General features: G+C 38.3%; 1 protein-coding gene across 4 annotated transcripts in view; it reads left to right on the top strand.

The window, feature by feature from the left end:
- Positions 1-21103, top strand: part of LRRC4C (leucine rich repeat containing 4C) — a 1216509-nt gene that overhangs the window by 972077 nt on the left and 223329 nt on the right. For all 4 annotated transcript variants that reach the window (XM_072618911.1, XM_072618912.1, XM_072618914.1 and 1 more), the window contains one exon: positions 3566-3654. The gene's annotated coding sequence lies outside the window, so the exon portion shown is untranslated. The remainder of the gene's footprint in view (positions 1-3565; positions 3655-21103) is intronic.

Raw genomic sequence — 21103 nt, forward strand, 5'->3', positions numbered from 1 at the left:
CTAAATAGGAAAACAAGTTGGCATAATGATAGTTTTTTTCTTTTCCTTAATGAAAAGTATTATAATTCTTTCCCCTTGCATTCTCCCAAACTAGACTTGATGCCAGAGTTAGTGAGACAAAGAGGATTTGCTCAGGTCCTGTTACAAGATGGAAATAAAGGAAAATAAGCATCTCAGGAACAAGAAGTTGATTTGGAAAATGTTCACTACCAAAATGGCTTGGTGTTAGTGGGAGAGCAAGGTCAAGTGTTGAACAAGCATCATTCTTTCTCTGGGCTCATTAACCAGAAGAAAAACCTACTTATTTGTAATGTATCATAGATAGGTAAGATAAGGGGGAGGCTTATAAAAAGATAAGCACATAATAGAGGGGCTTCACTAACTGGTATTTTTCCAATACCTTGGAGAGTTTTTCTTCTCAATATTGACGATCCTGGATATATACAGACACTCCTAGATATATGCAATATTGGTCGACTATTTTTTTCTTAATTCTCATAAAAAATGATGCTCTAAATCTCTAAACATCATTTTACCATGGAGAATATATTGTTTTTATTTTTTACATAGACATGTGTATATTTTTGCTTATTTTGTATGTATACAGGTATATAAGTAAAGATAAGTGTTTGTGTCTAGGTACTGAGGTATATCTGTGTGTGTGTGTGTGTGTGTGTATAGTGTGTGTATGCAGAAGCATTGTAGTACATAATGAATACAGTTTTGTACTTGAAATCAGGAAGGCCTGGGTTCAAATCTTACCAGGTCAATCTAATGGGAAAGATGGAGTAGAAGGAGGTTACTTGTACTTGTAGAAAGGTTTGGCTTAGCAAGGAGAAGGGATTGCTCTTCATGTGAAACGTAGTGAAGGAAATAGTGGAGGAAGATGTTTGGATGGTATGAAAGAAAGGAGAAAAAAGGGAGCCCTCAGTGAATGACCTCAACTTTCTGTGAAATATGAGGTGAGGCTATCAACTGAAAGGGTTTTGGGAGGATGGACTATAGGAGATTGAGGAAGGCTGAGATTTAGAAAAAGCTCTAGGAAATGGCAAAGTGTTTTATCAATAAAGTATAAAAGGATTGTCTTGCCTCAGTGAGAGCCCAGTTGAGATTATTCATATAAATTTATAGTGGATCCAGTCTACATGGTTTTATGATTTTTTTTCTAGCTTCATTCATCAATATATGAGTAGTTACCAAGGCAGAAGGATCGTGGCAGTAGTCCAAGGTTGAGGCTTGGCTGGATACAACATGGAGACAACCATCAACTGGGGAATGGCTGTACAAGTTGTGGTGCAGAGTTGATGGAATATTATTGTGCTATAGGAAATGATCTTGGAAAGATATGTAAAGACTTGTGCAAAATGGTGGAAAGTGAGGTGAGCAGAACCATTCAATACTCCAAGAGAACACTGTATACAGTGAGAGCAATATGGTTTTAAGAACAACTTTGAGCAACTAAGTCATTTTAACTATTATAAACATGCAAATTAAAAATAAAGGACATATGAATAAAGACACTATCTGTGTCCAGAGAAAGAACTGACAATAGTAATATATATAGGATAATTATATATATATATATATATATATATATATATATATATATACATAGAATATGTGTATATGTATATTGTCTATATGCCCATTTATGTCTAATTTATGCCATCTCTAGGGCAGGGGGAGGAGGGAGGAAAAAAAAAAGAAGAAAAATTAAAGAATAAATCTATATGATAACTTCATTATATATTTAAAAGGATTAGCAAGTTGTACATAATAAATTTGCAGTTTCTTGTGCAATGATCCTTTCAATCATACTATGTCATGGAAATGCTTGTTTTATTCCTTGATTTAAAAATAAAGTAAATTTAAAAAAAGACATGGGGACAGTGATTCAAGAGAAGAAGAGGGCAGTATAGAGTTGAACTGGTTTAGTTAGAGATCAAGATGGAAAAGAGAGGAGAGAATAGCCAGTCAGGTATGATGAACTGGTAAAGAGTAGAGGCGTCAAGGGTTTGGAGACTGCAGTGTGGGCAGAGAGGGAGGTTAAATTATAGGAGATCAGATAAAGGATTTTCAGAGTTGATGAACTTGGAAGAATTTTAATAAAATATACATGTGAGAAGATGAACAGGTCATATAATGATAATAAGGGATGGCAAATAAGCACCTTGATAATAACAGTAGAAAGTTAAGAATATGCCCAGCATTTTGGATGGCCTGCCTTTGTCAACTCTTAAGAGGACATGGACAAAAGTCATATATGAGAGTGAGATCTGGGTAGGTCATGATCTGCTCCATTGGTGAATTTGGGGTGTGATAAATATAGAGAAACACACACAAAAGAGGATATGTGCATGTAATGCACAGTCATTACTATAATTTGCATGTATATTAATCCATATATCTAAAAATATTATGACTGAGAAACATGGGAAAACAGAATCTCTAGAAACAGAAAATCACAGGTAACTCAAAGAGTGATGGCAAGACCCACTCTAAGTGGGTGTGGGTAGAAGCCTGTGTATGATGACTTATGCAGAAGTGTCATAGCATGCATATACAGAAATTACTGTGATATAAGAACCAAAAAGTATTGACAAAACTATATAAAAATAAAAAGAAAGAATAATGGAAGGAAGGAAAAAATAAAGAAAGAAGGAAGGAAAGGAGGAAGAAAGAAAGAAAGAAAGAAAGGAAGGAAGGAAGGAAGGAAGGAAGGAAGGAAGGAAGGAAGGAAGGAAGGAAGGAAGGGAGAAAGAAAAGAAAAGAAAGAAAGAGAAAGAAAGAAAGAATGAAAGAAAAAGAAAGAGGAAGGGAGGGAGGGAGGAAATGGATATGTTAGAAATATTGGCAAACAAGCCAAAGCCCTGCATATATATGCGTGTGTAGATATATAAATAAAAGCAAATGCATACACACATGCACGTGTGTTTATACTAAGTGAGAGCTGAGTGAAGTGGGAATCTCCCACCTGGGGGACAGCATTCCTGATTATATCAAACAGAATTTTTTTTTCTAAGGTTAAGGAGTAGAATAGATGGCAGGTTCCTAAATAATGAAATTCACCTCTAGCTATAGGTGAATGATTCAAACCCTCACTGATCCTTGACTGAGCTAGCAGTCTTCTCCCGTCCCAATCTGGCATCATCAAACACCAGTTAATATTATATTTTCCCTCAGAGCTGCTTGACCATCAGGGCATCCAGCGGGATAAAGGTGGGCTATTTAGTTCCTGTGCTGATTCAATTTCATGACCTGAGGGATAAACTATAGGAAAGAGCATATCTCAAATTGACATCCACACAGAAATGTCTCTGTTACCAGGGCTATGGAATGTGTGTCACCTCTACCAGTAGAAATGGAGAGAGACACAGAAAGACAGACAGAAACAGAGAGAGGGAGAGAGGGAAGGAGAGAAAGAAACATTTTGTTACTAAGCTGCCTAGTGAATGGCTGGTGGCCTGAACCTCTGTCACCTCGTGTAAAACTCAGCATCCCTGAATTCTCTCTAATTAGTACTGCGGGAAACCAAAGGTGATGTCTATGTGGTTGTTTTCTCTAGGCGCTGAGAGCCTCTTCTTCTACAAAAGCCCCCACTCCTAATTTTGCTGCCTTGGGCTAGATTGGGAAGATCAGAATCTCTTTGATAAGGTAAGTTTTCTGAATGCATGTGTAAAACCATACATGCACAATTACTAAAAAATGACCGGGACATCCCCAAAAGAGACAAGAAGAATGAGCATTCTAGTGTAATAAAAACAGGTAGGGCTGAGGAGCTGGTACAGGGTCACTCAGTGAAAGTCTCAACTTCTTTGTGACTCAGTGTGCTGCTCTTTCTAAAGTGTATGATATAATCTCCTCTGTCCATCTCACAAGATTAATGCACTGACAAAATGAAATAACGGTAAGATACTCAGATACTCAAGCAAATCTAGCACTTTAAGGGTATGAGTATTCCCAGCAAAGCCCATGATTTTGGATTCAGTTAACTCTTTCCCATGAGTTCATCAAAGTAAATCTACCCCCAGTGCCAGAGGCATCTTCAATTTTCTCTTAACACCAGAGCACATAGACCATCCATTGGCCTCACTCTTGCCATGCGACTTGCCCATCTTCATTTTAATTCAGACTTTCCTTTGATGATGACTTTGGTGTGGTTCTTGAAAACATAAAGCATTATTAAAACACAGAAGAATTCTCCTTATATTTTGCCCCAGTGTTTCATATCATGACATACATGATGACTCTGGGTTTTCAAAGGCCATTTCAACAAAGAAAAAGGTCAGTGATTTGAGTTAAAAAGAGAGGATTTGGAGTTTCTCAAATCATTGTTTTTGAATGCTGCAACTTCTGGCCTTAGCTAACCAAGGACAGAAGTGATGGACTCAGTCTGGCTGGCACTTCTGTGATAAAATGTTCCTTTATTGAAATGTTGAGTTGTGGTGTATTGATTACTATTCAGGATTTTTTAGGGGATAGTAGGAATAAAGAACAATGACTTTGTTAGATTGTAAGGGATCTAGAACTGTGATTTATTTAGATTGTAAGGGATCTAAAACTATAATTTTGTTAGATTTTAAGTGATCTAGAACTCTGGCAATGAGAAATCATCATGGAATAAAATGTTAAGTTGCCTTGGTCAGGTAATTTCAACTGACTGGTCTTCACTTACTTCTCCTGTTACACAGAGGGGTTGAAGTAGATTTCCTGAGGCATCCCTTCCAGTTTTTAATTTACAACACCACAGGAACTCCCAGTGTTCCTACACACCAATGCCAATCACAGATCTAGAGCAGGGAGAGACCTTACAGCCCATTTGGGCCAATCTCTTCATTTCATAATGAGTAAATGTATTCATTTCCCCCTGTATCATACTGTCTCTAAATGTCAAAAAATTGCCTGGGGTACTGAGAGATTAAGAATTAGAGCTGCTATATAGACAAGACAGAACTTGAACCCACCTCTCCCTGACTCCAAAGCCAGCTCTCTATCTCCTCCTTCTACTCTATAGTACCTCTTGGTCCCAGGAGATTTAAGACGAATCACTATTGCTGAAGCTGGGATGCGATCAGTCAATTAATTAATAACTATTAATTACCTACAATATGCCAACCTCTGGGGACATAAGGACATGTTTAACAACATGATAAAGGAGACAGCATGCATACGTGGAACTTTATACAAAAACATGGACAAACAGATAGGAGGGCATGTGGAGAAGGTTGGAATACCAGCAGCTGGGTGTGGGGTGAGGAAGACCAGGAAAGATGTCACGTAGGAGGTGCTGCTGGAACTGAATTTTGATGGAAATCAAGTATCCTAATGTTAAGATAGCAGTGGATAAGTGAAATACTAGAGGAAATATTTAATTGACTCAGTTCTACTGTGTTGGTTTTTTTTTTTTTCTGAATTTAGAGAATTTTATTGAGTTCATTTTTTGCTCATTTTGTTGTGGTGGTTGTTGACTGTTGGTGCATGAGTTACTATAAATGGAATTCATAGGTGAAACTTGGTTCAGTGTCAAATATTTAATCTTGTTTATTACATCCATTCACTTTGTGTGATGGTCAATAGACCAGCATAGTCACAAATGGCTGCGATTGTATCGTTTGAGTCCTGTTTTATTACTGCCCACTTTGCTATTACAATAGAGCAGTCAAAATGACTGACTTGGGGACAAAGCAGACAAATTTTTTGATGGCCACTTTGATGTCATCAGGAATTTCCTTTCCTTAAAGAGAAGACTTTATGCAGTATGAGAGGTGGGAAAGAACACTGGATCTGGAGTCAGAGGACCTGAGTTTAAACCCCTAACTGTCCTACCTTCTACTTCTATGATATTGGCCAAGTATTTCCCACTCTCTAAGCCTCAACACCCTCATCTGTAAAAATGAGAGGGGGGGCATACTTAATAATCTCCAAATTCCCTCCCAGTTCTAAATATTATTGCCCAGCGACTGTAGTCATTATAGCAATGAGGCATCTCATTTCTTACAAGACAGAATAATCTATAACTCTTTAAAGCTCAGCTCATGTGAACTGATGGTCCCCTAAGGAGGGTCATTTTAATCTTCCAATGAGAGCTCCAATCCTTGCTCACACACTGACCTGAGCAATGAACTGCTCCTTTCTCAGGTTGCTTCCTCCTTCGTAAGATGGAGGTAATAATACCATCGACTCCACAAGGCTGTTGTAAGAACCCAGTGTTGTAGCACACATAAAATACTTTGCAAACCTTAAAACATTATATAAATATGAATAAAGTCCCTTTGAAGGAGAGGGAATAGGGAATATGCATAAGCATCTATTAAGTGGGAGACACTATGCTAAGTGCTTTACATACATTACCTCATTTTATCCTTACAGCAACACTAGTGCTGCTATTATCCATATTTTACAGTTTAGGAAACTGAGACAAAATAGCACTTAGTGTAACTTGCCAGAGGTCACACAGTTAGCAAATTTCTGAAGCCAGATTTGAACTCATTTTTTTCTAACTCCAGGTCCAGAGCTCGCTGCACTAGGGCTCCACCTAGCTGTCTTATTGAGTGATAACATTATTAGATTTCAGTTAAGACTTTGCTCTTTCTATCCCTAGCATCTATGACAGGACATTGTATGTAGCAGACACTTAAAATGGGTGGGGTTTTTGTTTCTTTGTTTGATTTTTCTAAAGATTGGGTTGTTAGATGTAAATAGAGTGTTATAGAAGCAGCTCAGTGGCACGATGCATAAAGTGGTCCAGAAGTGAGAGGAACCTGAATGCAAAAGTGATCTTAAATACTTACTAGCTATGTGACCCTGGACAATAAGAAGCTATTTGCCTCAGACCCTCAGCCCTAAAGTGCCGATGCTCATAGCACCTGCATCCAAAATAAGTGAGAGTCAAATAAGGCCAAATCTGTAGCATCCTCTTATAATCCCATTTTATTGTCGTTGAAGAAACTGAAACAAAGGTTAAGTGGTTTGTCCATGGTCACACAATTACTAAGTGTCTGAGACAGGATTTTAATTCATGTCTTTCTGATTTCAAGCTCAGTGCTCTATCTGGTGTATCACCTAGCTGCTTCTAACCAGAGAAATTTATGAGATTTTAGGTCATTGTATAAACATGTGTCCAAGTTAGGTTAAAACAGACAAACAAAACACATGACTTTTATTCCCTGCCCACCCTAAAAAGACACACACATAGCACATATACACAAAAACACATGTTTTTCTTATTTTCATCCTCTTCCAAACTTTTCAGAACACTGATAAATATCATCCTCTTATCAGGTGTCAGACAGCTCAATGAAAAGAAATAAGAAAAAAAATCTCAGAAGAAAGGTGGGCTCCCTGAGCCAAACAGAAATGACTTAAGCAGAGCCTTCCTAGGGCATTTATTTCAACACTGTGAAGCTATTTATTGGGTTTCTAGCAGTGAAAAATCATCATATAATAAAATCAAGTCCTAGTAGAAATCTTCTAACCCTAAATTTGCGTGAAGATTTGTCTTTATCTTTAAAAAAATTAAAGCGATGTTTGGATCTGGTGAGCAGCATGAACTCCAAACAGTCCTAAAAGAAACCTCCCAAATTCAGGACTAGAAGAACAATGTGGCATGGTGGACAGATAGCTGAATGTGGAGTCACAGGTAGTGGGTTCCAAATGTCACTCTATCTCTAACTTCTAATGTATCCTATTTGTCTGTCAAATAAGCAGGTTGGTATAGATGACATGTCAAGTTCCTTCCTATTCTAAATCTATGGCAATATGGCCCCATTTTTGTGGTTGTTGATAACCTAGAGTTCTTTTTGTGGACTCTTTAGATGTCCTAGGAGTAGAGCCTGACAATTCCTGAAGCCAGATAGGGGTTTACTAGACAGCCTGAGATCCCTTCCAACCCTTGGATTCATTAATATACGGAAAACAAAAATGTTTAAATTGAAAGGGAAAAGCTTACTCCACTATGTTATGTTAAAGCATTAGTCTTATATAAGACCTTTAGACTCTGTATCTTGAGAAAATTTAGCTAGGGCTTTTCTGAAGTTCAAATTTTGTTCCTAAGGGTCAGAGCACAAGATATCTTTTTAAGACATTGGAAAAGTGATTAGAACGGCAGAGGGATAGGTTGACCCAAGAAAAGTCTGAAAATATTGGACTGGGTCCATGTAAAAAGCAAAAATCCGCATTTGTAGATAGGTTCAGTGCCTATTTGTGATTTGCCTTTTAATTTTAAAGCAGGGAGCAGGCTATTATTTGGGAAACCTCATCTATAAAGTAAACTCATTAAATTTGAAAATGAGATAAAAACCAAAGCACTGTTTAACCCTCAGTGCAAGGTGAACTAGAGGATGAATCCCTATTAGCTCTTGAAGAGAAGTGTTTGATAAAAATATTCCTCAGACCTATTCAAGCATACGAATGCTGCAGAATTCGTTGGGTCTAGATGATTGTACTGATTTGGTGGCTTGAGTCTCCTTGAGGTAGCCATGAGTCCAAAGTTATTCACACGTGGCCCCCGTGATCCTCTCCAACCTTATTGCACTTCATTGTTCTTTTCACACACTACATTTCAGCCAAATGGGTTTCTTGTTCCTCATCGAGGATTCTATCTCCCATCTCCAAACCTCTGAACTTGCCATACTACCTCCCAGGAATGCATTCCTACCTTCTCACTGCATTTTGGAATCCCTTGTTTTCTTCAAAACTCTGCTCAGGAGACACCTTCTAAATGAAACCTTTCCTGATAGTCCGGGTGCTATGACCTTCCACTAACCAACTTGCCTTCCTTTCACTTTTTAGAAACTTTATTTTTTGTCATCTCCCCTCAAGGTTCTTGAGGCCAGGTTCCATTTCATTTTTTGCTTTTACCTCCAAAGCCCAAAAGAACCCTAACCCAAGTAGGTACGTAATAAATGCTTATTACTTAACTGATTACAGATCTGGTCCCAGTGGATCACATACCTGATTCGCCAGAGTCACAAAGTAGCACTTAAGTTAATCAGCTTCCGTGTAGACCCATGTCTTTGCCCTCTTTCATATAAAACACAACTGTGTGTGTATGTGTGTGTGTGTACATGTACACATAGAAATATACTCACAATAACTATAGACAAAGGGAAAACCACAGCTCCTATAAAAGAATGTTGATCAGCATTAATGTCTCCCGAGAGATTAGCAATTGTGCTAAGTACACAGTAGGCTGTTAATAAATGCCTATTAATTTGAGCGATTTCTAGAAGGGTGCTATAACTTCAGAATACTGCTATATATATGTCTTACATTTTGACAGGAAGGACAATACGAGTAAGTGTAATCAGTGTAGGCTGTGAAGGAGTAGCTCTATCTAGAGCTTGGGAAAGGGTATGTAATTCTCATTTGCTTCTCTCCTCTCCTAAACTCCTAGTTTAGGTTTTCCTCACTTGTGTAATTTATTGGGTCTCCGCTTGGTTATGGTTTCTATTCAATTTTTACTTCTAGTGACAGAACAAGTCACTTATCTTCAGTGTGTCTCCAAATGATTGAATTATCTAACCCTTTAAGTTATAGGCAAATTGATAATCTGCAACAGTTGGAGGGATCTTTCAAACAGGGAGTTTACCATACCAGTGAATTATTGTGTTCAGAACATATATCTATCCATCCATCTATCCATCCATCCATCCATCCATCCATCCATCCATCCAAATAGACAGACAGACAGACACAACCGCATCAGTGAATCTTTGGTCTCAATGATACAATTTCATCCTCCATTGTTGTAGAAGCAACCCTCCTCCTTTTCCCATCACTCATTTTTTTTAACTCACTTGCTCATGTGTTCTCTTAAATCCTCTAAAAGGATTCATCCGAAATGCTGAGGCCTCCTGACATTATGTAGGTGACGGTGCAGCCCATGTAGTGTCCATCTGTTGTCCCTTATTCTCTCTGCATGATCAGCCTATCTCTTTTCCCAGTTATGCATCTCCCAGAGTTCATCTTTTTTTGTACACAATTTGTCATCGGTAATGGTGTGGCATGATTTGCATAGTAGAGTAGAATCTCTCCCCCTCTTTTTTTTTTTTTTATTAAAAGTTACTCTGAATACTATAGAGTAATGAAAAAGACATAAGCTGATTAGTGTAAGAGATGCAGAGAAACACTGTTGAACTACAAATTTCCAGGACAAATAAATGATGACACTTTTCAACATGGAAGAGCCAGAAGAGAAATATTGGCTGACAAGATAATTGTATTACTTGATTCCAGAGTCAAAAGGAGCTTTAGAGATACTTTAGCTGAACAGTCAAATATTTAAGTGCCTACTATGTGTCAAGCACTGTGCTAGTCACTAATTATACCAAGCAAGGTAAAAGGAAGAAGTTTGATAACTTTCCCCAGGGCAAACAGATATCCACTAAATGGTAGGGCTGGGTTTTGAATAATTATAATAGCTATCATTCATATGATGGTTTAAAACTTATGAAACATACATATTATCAAATCTGATCCCCACACAATCCTATGATTACCATGATTCCATGATCTCTAGCTAGGATTTACAATTTTATATGGTGCTTTAAGCTTAAGAATTTTATGTATTATCTCATTTGACTCCCACAACAATCCTGTGATTGCCATGATCCAGTGATTAGCTCAGTATTTCAGTATCTTAATATCAGATCAGCCTTTAAAAAGGGCATTGAAAAACAGTGATAAAACTTGCTACCCACCTCCTGCCAGAGAAGTAACAAATTCAAAGTGTAGAAGGAGTCATGCAGTTTTTAGACATGGGTAATGGGGGAATTTGTGTTGGTTGGTATTGGGTGTGTGTGTGTGTGTGTGTGTGTGTGTGTGTATGGTACGTTTGTTACAGGGGTTTTTTTCCTTCCTTTTTCAATAACAGAGGAGGTGAGGATGACAGGACAAAATGAACTTTGGTTAACTGAAAAATATTAATTTAAAAATGAATTTAATTGTTTAATTGAAGGTATTAAAAGCTAAAGAGCATGTAGAGAAGGTCAATCAGAATGGTAAAGTGCCTAGAGTCTATTCTATATGAGAATAATTTTAAGGAATGGAGATATTTGTCTTGGAGAAGAGAAAGCTGGTAAGCAAGGAGGGAGGATGGGAAGTGACAACAATCTTTCAATATTCAAAAAACTGTTATGTGAGAAAAGAGAGGATAAAATCTACTTTGTTCAAACAAACAAAATAAACTTCCTAACAATGAGAGTATTCAAAAATGACGGGGGGTGCCTCAACAGGACAGGCTGGAGGCCCTCTTTTTGAGGGTGGTGACACTTCACAATTTTTTGGGGGGGCATGGGTTTGACTAGATGACTCTCGAGGTCTGTAACTCTGAAATTCTGTGAGGACCACCTATCTCTGATTGAGGTGGCAGTGTGCATCACTAGAGGAAGAACCTATACTAAGGAGATCAGAGATCTTTGAAATACTGAAGTAAGTGGGGCAAAAGAAAGAGTCATTGCTTGGAGTAATAGTATATGGGTTCCAATACCATATGTATGTGTGCATGTATATGTATATGTGTGTGTATGTATACATGCATATGTGTGTGTGTTTCTGTGTATACATACATACATACATACATACATACATTCTTGGCCAATTCACTTAAGCTCTCCAGGACTCAGTTTCCTCAACTGCAAAAAGAGGAGATTGGACTATTTGACCTTGAAGTGCCCTGCTATCTCTAAATCGAAGATCCAAGTGCATTAGAGAATATGAAAACAAGAGTACAATGTGAGGTTCAAGGCATGCCATAATGACCAGCTGGGAAGGCCAGGTAAAACTGCATGGGCCACATGTTCCTGACCTCTTCTGGTCCCTATCTATATCATTTTTATTTTTCTCTGGACCCTGTTCATTCTGTGCAGTTCCTGGCACATAGCAAACAATGCTGTTGCTAATGAACTGACTTCTCAGAATGTATCTATCATGACTCATCCCTTTAGGGACCTGCTCTCAAACTGGAAAATGGATATTAAAGTATTAATGGAGTACACAAACCTCTAACAATAATAGCTAACATTTAAAGACTGTTTACTATGTGCCATTAACTGTGCTAGGCAATTAACAATTATTATCTCATTTGATACTCAAAACAACCCTGAGAGGGTGTTGTGGTTCTTCAGTCATGTCCATTTTTTTTTTAACCGCATTTGGGGTTTTCATGGTAAAGATAGTGGAGTGGTTTGCCATTTTCTTTTCCAGCTCATTGACAGATGAGGAAACTGAGGCAAACAGGGTTAAGTGACTTGCCCAGGGTAACACAGTTTATAAATGTCTGAGGACAGATTTGAAATCAGGAAGAATCATCCTCACTTCAGAACTGGCACTGTACCTTATGGCGCCACCTCACTGCTCTATGGTGTTATTATCCCCATTTTACAGATAAGGAGACTAAAGCCAATAGAGGTTCAATTACTTGCCCAGAGTCACACGGCTAATAAGCATTTGAGGCCCGATTTGAAGTCAGGTTTTCCTAATTCCAGGCCCGGTGCTCTAACCTCTGTACCATCTAGCTGTCTCCTGCACTAGTATGCTATCCCTTCCCCATGCCACTGACTTTATTTTTTTAGCTTAATGCTGATGCTAGGGATTTCCAATAGCATGTTGTATCCATGGGGGACTTAATAGGCTTTCAGCTTGTCACACACACACACACACACACACACACACACACACACACACACACATCCACGTCACACAACACCACACCGAGGGTTTCTCTGCTACCTTCCCTCTAGATTAATGAAACACTAATGGGGTTTTCCTGATCGCCTTTCTTTTTGTTTAATGCACATCAACCACAATAGTAGAAGGTTGATTCAGTCATTTCACAAACGTGACAGTAGTTTGAAGGACAAGTACAGAGGACAAGGGAGTTAACTGGATCAGAAAACGTAGGGCAGAGTCCTGTCTCCTCTCACAAGGATGTCTCTGGTCAGGTTCCTGCATTGATCGATGGGTAAGTGTTCTCATTAACGTGAGGAAATAATGCCTGGCTTTTCTGCCTTGTTCACAGGGTTATGTTGAAGATCAGACATGGTACGGTATACGAAAGCTCTTAATAACCAGTTAAAACCTATACATGTGTAAAATGGTATTAAAATTATAACTTATTTTGTTTGTTTCTACACGTTCAGGAAAAAGTGGAGAACACAGGCAGAATTATAGACAAATCACACGCCGACTTCCCTCTGCTATAAAGCACTTTCCCCTCAATGATTGAAATATTCTCACAAAAAGGATTTCGGCCCTGGATTTGGGGGTTATTGAGTTTCTCACACCACATTTAGCAGGTGTAGACACAGCCTCAGCACACACACATAAATATATAGACATATACGTACACATATATAACATGTATATATGCACATCGATACCTTATATAGGTATGCACATGTGTACACATATGTATACATATGCATCCACTCACAATACACATACATGCTCACATTACATATGTATGCACACACATGTGCATGCATATACACATACATATATACATATGCATACACACACATATACATATATATGTATGTGTGTGTGTGTGTGTGTGTGTATATATATATATATATACATGGACACACTGCATAACTTCTTTTGCACTATTGGGATTTTCTGGATGATGATGATACACTATTAAAATGATAATAATATCATTATATGTTAACTCATTTGACCTTCACAACAACCTTGTAAAGTAGGTGCTAATATTGTTCCCGTTGTATGGATGAGGAAACTGAGGCATAGAGAGGTTAAGTGACTTACCTAGAGTCACAAAGTTAGTATTTGAGATAGGTACTTAATTTAATATGTAAACATAGACTCTCCTTTCCCAGAATAAGTTTCTTTCTGTCTTTCTTTCTTTCTTTCTCTCTCTCTTTCTCTCTTTCTCTCTTTCTTCTCTCTCTCTGTCTCTTTCTCTCTGTCACTTTCTCTCTCTCTTTCTCTCTTTTTCATTATTCACATTGCATTATTGTGGTGATGAATTGTCAGAATGTACTTAAATTTTGTCCAAATCTAGAAACAGACTCAGAAAGGTCAAATAATTATTTCAAAGACATACAACAATATATTATTTTCTGAGACATTCTTGAAAGAAGAATATTACATTTTTACAATATCATGGCATATGAAAACAGGAAAGGAGTTCAGAGATCATCTAGCCCAACCCCATCTTTTAACATGTAACGAGAAGTTGAGCTGATATTTCAGTCTACTTCATCCAACACCAAATTCAGTTTTTCCTGTTTTAGCCAAAACCCCCATGATCCTCCCAGTTGCCCAGGTATACAAACTTAGAGACCTCCTTGGGTCTTTGCCCTCATTCAACCCCTCATATCCAAGTAGTGGGTGATTCTTGTCAATTCTACGTCCATAACATGCCTTGTATCTGTCCCCTACTTTCTACTCACACTGCCTCTACCCTGGTTTCAGATTTTATCCCTTTTCTCCTGAATTGTTGCAATGGCATCCTAATGAGTCTATCTACCTCTTATCGCTTCTCCAATTCTCTATTCCAGAAAACTTCAAAATTGATATTCCTAGGACAGCTAGGTGACCTATTGGATAGAACACCAGCCCTGGAGTCAGGAGGACTTGAGTTCAAATCCAGCCTCAGACACTTGACACTTACTAACCGTGTGACGTTGGGCAAATCACTGAACCTCAATTACCTTGCAAAAGGAAGGAAGGGAAAAAGGAAAGAAAGAAGGAAAGAAAGAGAGAAAGAGAGAGAGAAAAAGAAAGAGAAAGAAAGAAAGAGAAAGAAAGAAAGAGAAAGAAAGAAAGAAAGAAAGAAAGAAAGAAAGAAAGAAAGAAAGAAAGAAAGAAAGAAAAAGAAAGAGAGAGAGAAAGAAAAAGGAAGGAAGGAAGGAAAAAAGAAAGAAATTGATATTTTTAAAACACCAATTTGACCATTGCCTAAATCCAGTATTTTCCATGAATTCTTAGACTCAATAGGATAATATCTAAAATGTTCACCATTCCAGATCCTCTGCAACACGGAGTCTTACCTTCCCTTTCTTATTCCATATCACTTCCCCTTGTGTTCCTATGAAGCTGGTCTGCTAATGGTTCCCTGTACAAGAATGTGTACTTCCAACCTCCATGTCTTTGCATAAGCAATATGCCTAGAATGTTTTCTGCTCTCGTTCTTTCAAAATAACTTTGTACATACTTTGTATTTAATTATCTTCGCCGTGGTTTATTCTCTGAGTATAATGGAAGTGCCTTGAGGTCAGGAACATTTTTCTTTGTATCCCCAGCACTTAGCAGGGATTTTGTAATTGTTCTTCCTTCTCAGTCATAGCCAACTCTCCATGGCCCCATTTGGGGTTTTCTTGGCAGAGATATTGCAGGGGTTTGCCATTTTCTTCTCCAGCTCATTTTACAGATGAGGAAACTGAGGCAAACAGGGTTAAATGACTTATCCAGATTCACATATTAAGTGCCTGAAGCTTCATTTGAACTCAGATCCTCCTGACTCCATTCTAGTGCCCTATTCACTGAGTCAAATAGCTGCTTCTTGACATACCTGGAATATAGAAGGTCCTTAATAAATGTTCTTAGCTCAGTTGAATTGAATTGAACTGAACTGAAGTGAAGTGAATTAGATAAGATTGGGTTGGAGGGAATTTCATGGAATTAAACAGAACTGAATTTCCACTGACACAATACTGCTTGAATCTTTCAGACAAGTTAAGGGCGGTATAGCATTGCCTTTAATTGGACTCTAAATATACCTTAAATGTCATTTATGCCATTTGTAAAGATGGAAGTAGTTTTGACCTCTTGTCAAGCAGCCAGGCTGACCTGCCTCCAGTAGCATCAGCGGGGAAAGCTGCCTACAAACACGGACCTGCTCTGTGGCTTTGCTGCACTGCTGTTTACTGATCTAACCATGTTTGGGCAGTCACTTAGTGTTCCATGAATACTTGCTGACTTAACTGGGACAGCAGGAAAGCATCTGGGAAGGGCAGGCTGTCCTCACTCCAGATGTGCCCATGGTCTCCTCTGTCTTCCTTTGATCCAGAATCAGCTTGTCTCCTACCCTGCACTTGTTGTGTCCAAAGGAACAGCTTTGGAGTCAGAGAAGAAAAAAGAAAATGCTAATAAGCAGCATACATTTTTACCTTAAGCCTGCTAAAAAGTCATTTATTTGAGAGACAGAGATAGAGATAGAAACTGAGAGAGACAGATATATGTGTGTATGTGTGTGTGTGTGTGTGTGTGTGTGTGTGTGTGTGTGTGTGTGGAGAGAGAGAGGGGGGGGAGGGGGAGGGGGAGGGGGGAGGGGGAGAGGGAGAGGGAGAGGGAGAGGGAGGGAGAGAGAAAGAAGCCACAAACACAGAGATAGTAAAGACAGCAAAGATAGAGAAAGTAGCCCAAACTTTCTTTAAAGGAGCTGCATCTTTTTGGAAAGACACTTTTTTTGTCATTTTAATCAATCAATCAGCTGGTGCAATTAATCCACAAATCATGTTATGAGGTGCTGCTCCGTTTTCTTTTTTTTTTTTTCTTTTTGTTCTCAGGAAATTAATTCATGTCATTTCCATTTGAAATTCTGTGGCATATGACTACACAGGCACTTAGAGTCACCTTTCAACGACTTAGAATTTCCACTTAATTGCATTGCTTGTCACGGGCACCCTAAGGAAAAGTGTCTTGACTGCCAACCCCCCATGGTATCAAGCAGTTCCATATGGGAAAGTACTTGCTATGGGATGGAGGGGGGGGGTGGGACAGTGTCTCCCGTAATATTCGACAGTGCTGAGTGATGCTGGCAGTTTGGTTCTTACCACTTTCCCTGTCATACTTTGCTGCAAACAGAATGTTTGAATAAGTGTTTGTAGGATGTGTCATGGATTTAGTTTGAGAGTGAGTAATTCATGGCAGGAAAAACCTCTTAGAAAACTCAATATTATCTGTAGTTCCAAACATGGAGTGATCAATCAACATATATTATATTCTTTGCACTGGAGATACAAATACAAATTCCTCCCTTCAAGGAGCTTACATTCTACTTCTACTGCCTAACCCTAGACAACTCTGTCTTCATTAACTTCCTGGGAGCATAGATGAAAACACTGGAGCCCAAATTCAAGTGAAGTTTTTATGATTTTTGAATCATTTGCCATTTGGACCACATGGCATCAATCTATTCATCAACCTTCAATTCTCACTTTATTCTCGTTGGTAACCCTCTTAAAAGTGTCCTCAGCAATTCCAAAAGACTCATGATGGAAAATGCTACCCACATCCAGAGAAAGAACTTTAGGGTCTGAGAGTGTTTGCTCTCCTTTTCTTTTGTTGTTTTGTTTTGTTTCTTCTTTCTTGTGGTTCCTCCCATTAGTTCTAACTCTTCTTCCCATCATGAGTAATGCAATATTCTCTCTCTCTCTCTCTCTCTCTCTCTCTCTCTCTCTCTCTCTCTCTCTCTCTCTCTCTCTCTCTCTCTCTCTCTCTCTCCATCTCTGTCTCTTTCTCTCTGTCTCTCTCTTTCCCTTTCTCCCTCCCTCTCCCTCTACTGCCCTCACCCTGTGCCTCTCTCTCTCACTCATTCCACATTTTCAATCTATTTCAAGTCTCCTTGTTTCTACCTTCTCACCATCTCTTATATATGTTTACTTCTTTCTATTTATAATGTTACCACTTTCATACTCATTCTCATCGCCTCACTCCTGGGCTATAGCGATATCCTTCCCTTTATTTTCTCTGACTTTAGTTTTTCCTCATTCCAGATCAACCTTTACTCAGCTGTCAATGCATGTTCCTAAAATGCAAATCTGACCATATCACCTTCCTACTTATTAAACTATATTGATAACCTGTTCTCTTCAGGAAAAAATATAAAATGCTCTGTTTGAAATTTAGAATCATTCCTCACTTGGTCTCTTCATATCTTTCCAGCCTTGTTTGTTTTTGTTCAGTTATTTTGCAATCATGTCTGACCCTTTGTGACCTTATTTAGGATTTTCTTGGTGAAAATACTGCAGCAGTTTGTTGTTTCCTTCTCCACTTCATTTTACAGATGAGGAAACTGAGGCAAATAGGTTAAATGGCTTGCTCAAAGTCACACATCTAGGAAATGTCAGAGCCCAAATTTGAACTCATGAAAACGAGTCTTCCTGACCCCAGGCTCAGCACTTATCCATTGTACTGCCTTATACTTTATCCTCTCTCCACATATCTTGACCAACAACGCTTGCTTTCTTGCTACTTGATATTCTTTGTACATGACCCTCCATTGTCCACTTCATGCCTTATAGTGATGTCCCTCATTCCTGAAATGTTTTGTCTCCTCATTTTCACTTCCTAGATTCCCTGGATGTTTTAAACACTCAGTTGAAATCCAGCCTCCCCAACCCTCACTGCCAGTACCTCTGAGATTTCCTTCTATTTCCAATTGTAATTGTACATACAATTATTTGAATATTGTTTTCTCCATTAGACTTTGAATTACTTAATGTCCATGACCGCTTTTACTTTGCTTTGTTTTTTTTTTTTTGTATCCTCAGCACTTAGCACAGTGCCTGACAGAAAGTAAATGCTTGATAAATCATTTTTGACTGACTGACTGACTGAATACCACAATGAAAAATTAAGAACTGGGGACCTTTGGCTGCGATTTCTATTTAGTAGCCATTTAAAAAAAATACACAAAGCTATAATACCTCTAAGATTCATGTACTCATGGTGTTAGAATTCATTGCACCGATGTAGATAAATGAGGGAATGAGAAATGCTTTTTCAGCACTAATTCTAGGCAAAGCCTGTTTTAAACCCTGCAGATACAAATAGAAAAGCACCTGTTCTCAAGGAGTTCACTTTCTTTTTCATTGTTTTGCTTGTTTGATTTTTATTTTTTAATTTATTTTATTTTCAATCCACAGAACAAAACAGGCATTTCCCTAACATAGTACAATACAGAAAGATGATTGCAGTGGAACTATAAACCTACCATGTACAACTTGCTATTTCCTCCAAATATACAGCAAAGCTATTATGTATTCTTCCCTTTCTAATATCATTCCAAGATAACAAATATAGGAGTGTGAAGCTGGAGCAAATGGAAAGTCCAGGGATCTTTTGGATTCATCCACAAGAGAGAATTTATCTTTAGTGTCATTTCCATTGATAAATCTCCGTCCATTTCTGATGTTGAACTCAGTGGACAATGCCAAGGATTTCGGTGATGTGAAATTTCCTTTCTGGCTTTTCAGATCCCATCTCCTCTAACATGAGGAGAACATTCTAGAGTTTTCATGGATGAAAAGATTATCACCCAGTGGCCAACCTGGTGAATCATCTTATCCACAAGATTCTCCTGTTCCCATTACTGAAATGAGTATCAGTGGCTTGCTTTGCACAAATCAGCAGGTTTTTCAAAGCAGAAATTAGCTCGTAAGGAAATGCTGTGTGTATAAAAACTTGGACATCTTAAAGCAGAGATTGCCTGGCTGTCTTTGAATCCGACAACATAATTCAGCTGGAGGGCTCTAATCACAGATGTGCTAATAGGTCTTTACCCCATAAGGAGAGTGAATATTGAAGTCTATACATTCATTTTTCTAAAACTGAACCCTAAATAGGGTAAACAAATCCCATCTTTCCTTCATTTGCTCTGTTTGGAAGATACCAAATTGACTTTTTTTTTATTATTAATTGAATGATTAGCATAAGGCAGCCTGGTGAATCATGGGAAAAGCAGTGGTTCAGGCCTTAAATCATAGCTCTGCCAGTTTCTCCCTATGTGACCTTGGTCCAATCACCTTGCCCCTCTAAGCTTCAGTTTCTTTATCTGAAAATGGATATATGGGGTTAGATTAATGTTCCTTTCAGTGCTACATCCTATGTACTTATATAAGTTTTCCCCTAGGTACCAGATGCTGATTTAGCCAGATAAAATGCAGCTGTCTTCACCAAATTATACAACTGGATTCACACCATCTCTTAATTCCTAGTGGAGTCTTAAAGATACCTTTGCAGGCAATTTTCTTCCCAGTGCAAAGGATCCTAATTTAGACTGTACAAAAATACCACAGTGTAGTTTCTATGCACAAATACCATCTCCCTTAGAGACGCTTAATAAAGGAGGAAAGAAATTGTGTTCCACAGGTGCTTTTGTGGCCAGTTAACAGGATCTTTGGAATGTAACATGATCTAAACAGATATGAAATTGGTGGCCACATTATAATAAAAATGCTTGCTTTATTTTTGCTTTGACTCTTTCCCACATAATTTACCACATTGTATCATTGGGCCTTTAGTGTTGAAAGCAAATGGGAGAAATCCCTTGCCCCTATTCAAAAATAGACTAGATGAACCCTTCTGCCTGCCATTTTGGTCCTGGGGATATATATTTTGCTTATCTGGACTGCTTTTATACTTGGGATTTCCTGGTTGGTCCTTTCAGTATCTCTAGCCTATTAGTGTCAAATTCACCCATAACCTACCAATACTTATAACTTGAGGATACCTCCATTGGGTCAAATCTGCTGGTTATCCGCAAACCTGCTTTCTTCTGAGTCATTTTGTGTGTTCTGTCTGCTGATAGTGTTCTATAGATAGAACCATAAATTTGGAACTGAAGGAGACTTTAGATCCCGTCTAATCCAACCTCCTGATTTTATAGGTCATAGACTTAGAACTGGAGAGAACTTTGGAGATTATGCAAATCCAACCTTTATACTTCAAAGGATCAAAAAATTGAAGACTGAAAGGACTTTGGGAGTCATCTAGTCCAGTGTTGTCAAGCTCACAAGGAAATGGATCCCGGCAGGCTACATATTAACTTGGAAAACCACAAATAAACATTAGCTCCAATATATTATAGTTTTTAAATTTTGTTAAACATTCCCATAATTGCATCTTAATCTGGTTCCTAACATTCAGGTAGCTTGTGAGTTTGACACCTCAAGAGTCTACCCCTCTTTTTTTTTTTAACAGATTAAGGAATTGAGACTCAGGTAAGTCAAATGACTTGTTAAGATCACATAAGAAGTAAAAAGCAGCTGAGATAGGATTTGAACCCACCTCCTCTGAATCCAAATTCAGCATTCCTTTCACTGTACCAAATATGACCCTTGGGTTGGGACTTACT

Source organism: Notamacropus eugenii, chromosome 6, assembly GCF_028372415.1.
Source record: "Notamacropus eugenii isolate mMacEug1 chromosome 6, mMacEug1.pri_v2, whole genome shotgun sequence".
NCBI lineage: Eukaryota > Metazoa > Chordata > Mammalia > Diprotodontia > Macropodidae > Notamacropus > Notamacropus eugenii.